The following is a 9404-nucleotide window of genomic DNA, read 5'->3' on the forward strand; positions in this document are numbered from 1 at the left end:
CGCTACATGCAACCAAGTCGATGCGTAATAACGTTCATTAATTCTTTTTTACATTTGTCATTTTTCCGTCGTCATTAATAATTCGTTCGTGATACGCACGAGCGAATTCAAAAGTATCTTTTGTGACCTAATTGTAGCTATCTAATTATGTAGTCACGTAACATATATCTAAACTCGACATACGAATATATGTATAATTATAACGCTCTTATAATTTTTAATTAATTTATATTATAAATTCCGTTATAATTACTAATTAGATTTCATGTCTCATGCAAGCCTACATTATATACTCATTACATAGAAAAAATTCTTTGAGAACATAATAATATTGACCGTAATAAAATAAATTTAAAAATATTTATCCACAGTATTTCCGTATATACTGTGCCTAAATTAATAATTTTTTTTAAATTTATATATTTAATTTGAGTTAATATCCTCTCTCATTTAAAGATCACCGTTGCTTTGTATGCACCACACAAACCTCTCTAGAACCGAATTTGTCGCCTCTTATCAAACAAATTCGGATCTACAGGGTAGATGTAGAGCATTAACTGGGCTTTCTTGTACGGCACATTGTTATTTATCGGCACATGTTTATTTTCTTATATATTAAAAATACTTAACATATACGTGCCGGTCTTAACTTCTTTGTCCGCCCAGTATGTGATCTTCAGTAGACTTCGCAGGTACTATTTTATAGGAACCTGAAAATATTTTCCTATTAATATCAATTTCTACACTTTAACTGTGAAATATAGACTTAATAAATACAACAAATTTGGTTATTGGACAGATCTTCGACTTAATGATATAATTTGTGAATTACAAATACTATTGCTATAAAATTAATTTAAATTTTTTAAAAATTGTAGTACAAATTTTTATACTTTTTTGTATTTTCTGTGTCCGTTTCTATCCTAACTTCTATAACAACTTCTAATGTAAAATATTATTATAAAGACTTCAGTTCCGTTAGGAATGCATGTATATTATATTATGTATTTTTTCAATGTTCTAACGCAATCGATTATACATGTGAATGTACTTTTTTTTCAACAATCTATGTTGCGTTAGAGATGTTTACGTTTCTAGGATTGAATGTCATTGAAATTATAGAATATAGTTAATTTTAAATTAATGCTCGCAACGGTTTATGAAATGCGCAGTCGTACAGAAATAGATAACATATGCTAAGTCATTCTTCAAGAAAGCAAGACAGAGCCTGCTTTTAATGCTAATTGCGTAAATTCAAATAAATATCAAATTAACAAAATTTCTTTACTTTAATATAATATAATACACAATGTTCTTTTTAAATTAATATATTTAAATTAAAACTTCCTTTTTAAATTGATATATTTCAATTAAACAAAATTTAAAAAGTATTCAAATAAATACATATGAAAAATGTATACCAATCTCAATCGTAATTGTCACTGAAAGCAAATTTCTCATCAATTATGTATTTGGCTCTCTCTCTTGTATGATTTAGTTTCTGAAATTAATATATTAACAAGAGAAATAAATTTATTGTTTTTATATAATTTTTATATAATTTTAATTTTATTACCGTTTCATTTTAATATTACTAATGTTTAATAGTGCTAGTATTATTTCTATTTTTTCTTACGTTTTTTTCTTTTCCTCTTTTTCTTCTTCTTCTTATTATTATTATTAATGCTTATTATTAATGCTATTATTATAAATGCCATATTCTACGTTGTATGTAATTATAATACTGTTTTTGTAAAATGCAATTTTATGTAAGAAATAATTTACAGTTTATTTAATATCTATATCTAATATCCAAATGTTAGATATTGATATTAAATACGTAAATTAATTAACAGCATATAAATATATATAATCTCAAATTTGCAACGTGTAAGCAACTGGTTACGTGATAACTTTTATGTTTAAAGATTTAACGAATTTTATTTAGTCAAGGATTAAATATAGTAGCTATTTCTTTTAATATTTAGATACGCTGTTATAGATAAACTTTGTTATGTCATTTGACACGCTTCGTAAGTGAATATCGTACTGGGTTATCTCAGTGACAATGATCACATTACACCTGCACTACCAATGATGATTGATGCTCGTCCCTGGGATCGAAACCACCTGAGCGTTAACGGCTCAAGGATGACACAGCTGAATGTAGCAAGGTCGCGTTCTCCTTGGTTTTCTTCTTCTTCTCCTTCTTCTTCTTCTTCTTCTTCTTCTTAGCGGTACAGCTTCTTTTATTCCTGCACGCGTGTCGACGTACCTTTCATTTCCAGGTTACTTGGTCATGTTGCATACTGGTTGTTCGCACATGTAATTAACGAAAAAAAGAAAATATTGTAATATTTATGAAAGTATATAATGTTATAAAAAGTATATGCAAAATATAAAAGTATATATTAATATTAGTAAAATAATTAAGATGATATAGTATTTAAAAAATATATATTTTAGAATATTTTATAGTAAAAAAATAAAAATATTTAAATATCAAATATACATACATAGCAAAGAGTGTAAAAATAAGAAATGATCATATTATGGAGGAAATGTCACACGTCAAATGTCATTTTGACAAATTAGTTTTCCTATGTCAAAGAAAATGAAGGATGTTGAATCCTTAGAGATATATTAGGTATCCCAGTAAAATCGGTTGATGATGTTAATCCTTTTAAACGGCGATTTTCAGGTTTTGATCCGGATTAAGAAATCTGAAAATAACCCGAATTACTCAAAATATTTTGCACCCTTCAGCTTATAACACGAGCTTAGCTACTGTTAGCTTAGAAACTGTATCTCCTTTAAGGATTAAGTTATTAGTAGTCTCAAGTATAAAACATCGAAGGAATAGGAATACAAATTTGTCTCGAAAGAAAAATAATATTACACATACAAATTTTAATAACACAATCTTTTTACTAATATGTATCATGTTCTTAATAGAAATATATATTTAATTTAATATTAATGTGTCAAATCAAATATTATATTAAAAAGAAAACAATGTTGTAGAATAAAATTTATCAATCTTATCAATATCCTTAGATTTTACACAGTTTAATTTACAGTTAATTAAATTAATTTCAAAATATAAAATTCAACAAAGTTTTTAAAATCTTTTAAGAATTTATTTCAAATTTTGTATTTTAAACTGTTTTTATAAATAAATAGTTATTAATGATATGTCGTTCGTTATACGTTATAGTATTGCGACTGACTTTACCGACACATGACGTAATACAAGAATATTAAAATTCCCTAGCTGAAAACTGTTATTTTGTTATTTTATAATTCTCTTGTATTTCTTCTGTTTATTTTCATCTTTTACAAATGTTTGGGTCTAATTAAGAGTTTAAAATTGTATGCACTTACTTTCCACGGATATAATCAATTGTATTTCGAGTCATGTTGGTGACATCCCTGGGGATAAGCCACAGAAAAGTCCATTGTAAGTAGGGATCATCGACAATAAGACGAGAGTGTATTTGAGTTTCGTAGGCAAGCAACCTTCCTTCTATCGACCCGAGCATTTCGTCCGCCCCCAGGACGCCATTACTGAATATCATCTATATAACGCGTACATTTGCACCCCGCGGCAGAGCTCTCGCCCACCAAAATCGCTGTTATTCCCTTGCTATTGTGCATATTTTTGGTATAGAAAAATTTATTATACTAATTCCATTCAAAGTTTCTAATTAACTATTAAATAAATTAGGATAATAAAGAGTCAGATATTTTTAAAGATACATATACATGTTAGAAATAAGTTGCATAAATAAAGAAAAACAATATACTCTAAATTTATTCAAAATTTACTCAAAACAATTAATTATTTATTTTTCTTTGTTTCTTTAAATATATGAATGAAAAGAAGTTTTATGTTAAATTACTTTTATAATAAAATATTGCTTATGCACAATGGCAGCAAATGTAATGTGTGGAGAAGTATTTATTAGCATAATATTATTTCTGTAACAGATAGAAAAACAATAAAATATATGTTTAATAGGCACCAATTTGAAAGATTCTTTCATTACTTACAGAATTTATAGTCTTTTACCTCTTATAGATGTACAGTATATAAATTCATCACGTCAGAAACAATAACCGGTTGCGAAATTTCAAATAATCTGCAAAATAGTAAAGATTAGTTGGTGAAAAATATAGCGTTATCAATTATAAGGACTATAAAAACGTATAAATACAATAGTAAACATTTTCCACGTGAGCTTATTATCGAGAATAATTGTTGATTTTAAATCACGTTTATTATAACTTGTGTTGACGATTACTTACGTACCACGCGAATAAAAGTAGCTCGCGGATGCGTTTTAATAGGAATAGCAGTTGTAGCCTTGTTGCTTGATACTCTCTAACACAAGGAGAGTCTCCGGTTTATTTCATGGCCGGACGGAACGTCATGGCTGAATCAACGAATAAACCAATAAACGGGGCAACCATCTGCTTACCAGCCGGCATCTTTCCCTTCCTCCTCACTCCCTTGGCCGCTTCACAGCTCCATTCTTCTCCCCCTCGTGTTTCTTCCCCTGCGCCCCTTTCTCTCCTCCTCCTGCCCCCTTCAACACCATTTTATGCGATCCTGAAATGAAATCCACGTGAGGGCTTGCAGCATCCGTAAGAAACTCACGCGGCTTTTGTGCCGCGATAATATGCGAATCCACCTACAATAGCGGGTCTTTATCGGAGCAACTCGATACAGTTAAGAATAACAATATCAGAATAAGAACAATTTTTAATTAATGCAATAAAAATCTTTTTGAATATTACAATTACTACAAGTTTATAATTAATGCGGAAACTTGGAATAATATAAGCAGCATTTATTCTGCATTATAATAGTTATAAATCCAAAAAAATATTAATAAATTTTAGTAGTTTATTTTAAAACAGAAAATAATATGTAAATAAAATCAGAATTGTTTTACCTATCGTATTCAATAAAAATTGTTGTGGCTAATAGCAACAAAATAATTACATGCATTTTATTAATGTAAAAAATATTATAAATATTTTGACATTAAGATTATATAAAACATTAATTTTAATATCATCAAAATTATAAAATAATTACGGTGAAATTTGTCATATAATATAATGTAAGACTCGGATTAGGAAACACGTATTCAGCGTGCAGAAGTTATATAGAATCTTGAAGACAAAAACTTCGAAGAAGTTGGAAATACGCAGCAGGCGGGCTACGAAACCGAAGGTCAAATAGGTCGCCATTATCCAAGACCTATTACCTACAACGGACCGTGATACCTGTTCCGATACCGAAAAAAAGAAAAACGTCAGGAGAGCAGAACTGCTCCCTATAAAGAAATTTCAAATAACTCTTATGAGTCACACAACTTGAATGTACATTTTTGGAAGAATATAAAAATCATTTGCCTTTCTAATTCATAATGAAATAATAATGTTTGATATCCGTTTTACATGTATTAAAAAAAAAATTCAGTCATAATTATGCAACGCAATAAACGCACCCAGATGATGCGATATAATAATTTGAAGGAATGGAGTTGACTGCGTGGACGCCTGTAAAAAGATTAATAAGACCTTTGTTGTATCTTCCATGCACAGCATGACATCATTTCTTGCGGAAATGTGTTAATTTATGACATTGATGCTTTAATTTAATTGTACTAAGAGTTAGAAAATTGGTTGGACCGTTAATAAACTTATATTGAAAATTATACAATGTATATCAAGTGATTTTAATTTTTAAATTATCAATAAATCTTAATACATTACTTTTAAAGAGTTTTATATCAAATTTATATAAATTTTAAAATAATTTATTTGTTTATACATATATTTTAAGTTACATTTAATTATCATTGATTCTAATATACATTTGATTACATACTATTACAATTATTTTTGATAATATAGAATGATTAAGAAATTAATACGTGTGCCCGACACGTGTTGTTTGGCGATAACATCCCCATTAAATATATAACAATCATGGTGGCCATATTTTTCATAAGATAGACATCGATCACTTAACACTTGTCGTGTCACGCTATCTCTTGTTTCATTATGTGCCGCTTTATGATCACACAAACATATGCACATACATACACATTTTTTTTCTCGATATCTTATATCATACGTAATCTTACATATCTAAAGAATATTGTTTATTTTTAAAACTTTGTTTTTTTTACAAATTAATGTAAATAAATATAAGTAGAAAAGAAATGAAAACCTAAATTTAGTCTCTAATTAATACTTTAAGGTAGAAATGGTAATACTGAAGATAGAAAATTAAAAGAAACTAATTAATTTGTAATCACATATTTTATATTTGAATAATACGTTATTTCCTTAAAAATTGTTAGAAGATATAAACTGCTATGTTTTGGAGATGAACCTTTTTGGTAAGATACTCAACAAGTATTTAAAGATTGGAAGGTTAGATATGTGGAATGTGGACTCTGTAAGTCGTTGATTGGATTCACAGCCGGTTTATTCTCATGCACACATGCTCGCCTCAAATTTTACACGCTTTTGTGAGGAACTGTGAGAAAATATTCATCAAATGTATGTTCCGCGAAAAACTGTAAACACAATACTTACAAATTAGCATTTATATATAATTTATAAGTATGCAAAGGGAATTTTGATTTTATTTTCAAACTTTTTACTTTACAATTAATATTTAACAAAATTTTTAATAAACGTTTATTACACTGATGTGTAAATTAACATTCTTGTCGAAACAAAATGAAAACAGATGGTATATATTTATATTATATTAATAATATTAATAAATTTAGCAAAAACCGTGTAAAACTGATGTATTAAATCGATAATTTACTGATATCTATCGATATCTTCGAGCGTTTACACAGTGCATAGAATCTAAACGAGCAGATAGTAACGTACAGAGTAGTCCTTTCTCTTTAAATGACTAAGCCAGTTATAATCAATTCCATTAATTTTAAGCTTTTCTTATTCGGGGAAATAAGACAACATTCCTACTCCGAACCAGTTATAAATTTCGAGTGAAAGTCCACACGGATTTCTAATAATTTTCCTTTTGCAACTACGTGCATATTTGTACTATCATTGCGAGTTATGAAATGAACTGAAATGGAACCGTGTTGAGGGTGAGGAACACTGTGCAAATCGATCGGCATCCCGCCAGATTGCGAGGCTATATGGGAATCGTGAAATTCGCCACCGTCGGCGCCACCGCGGCGCGGCGGTGCCTTATACGTGCTGGAGTGTATTTCGTTGGCTATTGATATCACTCAAATGATATCTTTTTTCCCGTTTAAAATAATGCAAACGATATATCAAAATATCATATAAAAAGAAAAACTATAACTTATATCAGATTTTTTTTTGTAATCTCATACGATTGAGATTATTCTAAGCAAAGGCTAATGGAATAATTGTGAATTTGGTTTCTTTTATGAAACGTTTAAGCTATTGCTTTAATTAAACAGAATTACTTTTTTATAATATTAAATTATCTAATAGAAAAGTACATAATATACTATACAATTAATATAATATTGTATACTTTTAATAATATTTTAATATTTATCGTATATGAGTGCAAGAATAAAGATTATTCAGTTTGGATAAGAAAGTTCTAATTACCGGTTTTTTTTTCAAGAAGATGTACCTGAAAAAATATTTTTATTGTAAATATATTATGATAAACAAAACTAAGATGCTGTTATTTTTATATTAATTTGTAAAAGGACAATAACAAATTTGCTTGATTTTCATTTTTGGGTTTTTACAATAAATTTCATATTGCACGTATTAAAAATATTATGTAAAAACAGAAGAGAGAGAGAGAGAGAGAGAGAGAGAGAGAGAGAGAGAGTAAACTTCTTTTTACAAATTTTAGAAGAAATGCATCAAGCAAACAACATTCGTAATTATTGTCTACGATTTGTAATTTCGTGGGCCGTGTGAAGCAGATATGTAGCCATTTTTAGTTCTCGTTCGATAAAAATAGATAGTATCAAGAATATGTAGAATACCATAGATATATACATCTAAATCTTTTCTCTCCTCCTTTAATGCCGGAGTTAAACTGACATCTTCATAAGAAAATCAATAGATATCATATTTATTTTACAGATTTTAAGTCTGACTTTCTAGTATTCCTATACTTTACTACGACCTTAAGTTTGGACACGCTGTCTCTCTCACAGATAATAAAGATAGGTTCTAACAATAAAAGAAATCGAAACGAAAACTTACCAATAATTGCTTATAAAAGTATCCTCAACAGAACACTAATTTTATATTGATACACTGATTTATCACACAACAATTTTCATTCGATAAGCGCACAGGCGTCCATAGAAGAACGAATCTCCGAGCTGGGGATGAAAATGCGCACGAATCGACGCTGGGCGTCGCCATCGTAGGGATGGAACAGTCAGGAGGCGGCAAGGTGGTGAATTCAGGGTGAGTGGGGAGTATTCGAAAGTCGAGCAAAGAGCTTCGTGTCCGACCGCTGCTACGGCAACCTGCAGACTGTTCTGTCGAGCGACCTCGGCTCTCCTCGGTTACGAACAGTCATTAACATAAATTGTCTTCGGTGACAGTTACCACCACTACCTCTCTATAGTATCGGACAAAATATAGCAGATACAACCAAAATACTATAGCTATCATGAAGATGATCTATTCTGTATACATTTAATAATGTTTAGAAGAGTATATTCTAATCACTTTTTTATTCTAATTATATTAGTAGCAATATTTCTAAAGTAGTACCTTTTTAAATTATATATATTTTATACATGTAATCAAATTTTATTTTTATATACAAAACAGCCGTATTTAATATATTTGAAATAATAGTTTTAAAGGAAACAAATTGTATCATTTGACGATAAAAAGAAATTATGTTACTAAGTATATTTAGTTTTTGTATAGCAAACAAGCTTTATTTAATAAATTTAAACTTCTCATATTTTTTTATTATTTTATAATAATTAACTATTGTAAAATAAAATGTATTATAAAGTTTAGCGAATAAAATTTTACATTTGTTTGTATTTCTACCATTGTTATGAAAAAATATAATTTTTATAGTGTTCTTTTCACTATTATTCTCGAAAAGCTTTTTAAGATCTTTTTTAGATATGCTAGGTTGTGCGTTTTTTACTGTGAATCGGGTTTATGATGCGGTTCAGAAAAAAAAAAGTTTCATGCTGAGAGTTGGGTTGTACGCGTAACATAAAGAAATATATACCTGTATGTTTGTTAATAGTAATGATAATATTAGTGGTAAAATTAGTAATAGTGTCTTATTATAAAATTACTTCTAATATACTTGCTAAATTAAACTTTGCAAACTTACAATTGCAAATTTATATTATTAAAGATAT

The 9404-nt window shown here is 28.6% G+C and overlaps 1 long non-coding RNA gene across 4 annotated transcripts; it reads right to left on the bottom strand.

Annotated features, from left to right (window-relative positions):
- Positions 1-2219: 2219 nt before the first annotated feature.
- Positions 2220-8540, bottom strand: LOC105830117. Of its 4 annotated transcripts, none has more exons than XR_003626513.2 (6): positions 8266-8540; positions 4313-4612; positions 4073-4142; positions 3385-3981; positions 2517-2723; positions 2220-2309 (listed from the first exon to the last, which is right to left on the bottom strand). It is a non-coding gene; the product is annotated as an uncharacterized LOC105830117 (long non-coding RNA). The 4 variants fall into 4 exon arrangements; XR_004962656.1 differs by having other exon boundaries at positions 4054-4142; XR_004962655.1 differs by adding an exon at positions 7651-7675 and having other exon boundaries at positions 3385-4142.
- Positions 8541-9404: the final 864 nt, after the last annotated feature.

This window comes from Monomorium pharaonis, chromosome 3 (assembly GCF_013373865.1).
Source record: "Monomorium pharaonis isolate MP-MQ-018 chromosome 3, ASM1337386v2, whole genome shotgun sequence".
NCBI lineage: Eukaryota > Metazoa > Arthropoda > Insecta > Hymenoptera > Formicidae > Monomorium > Monomorium pharaonis.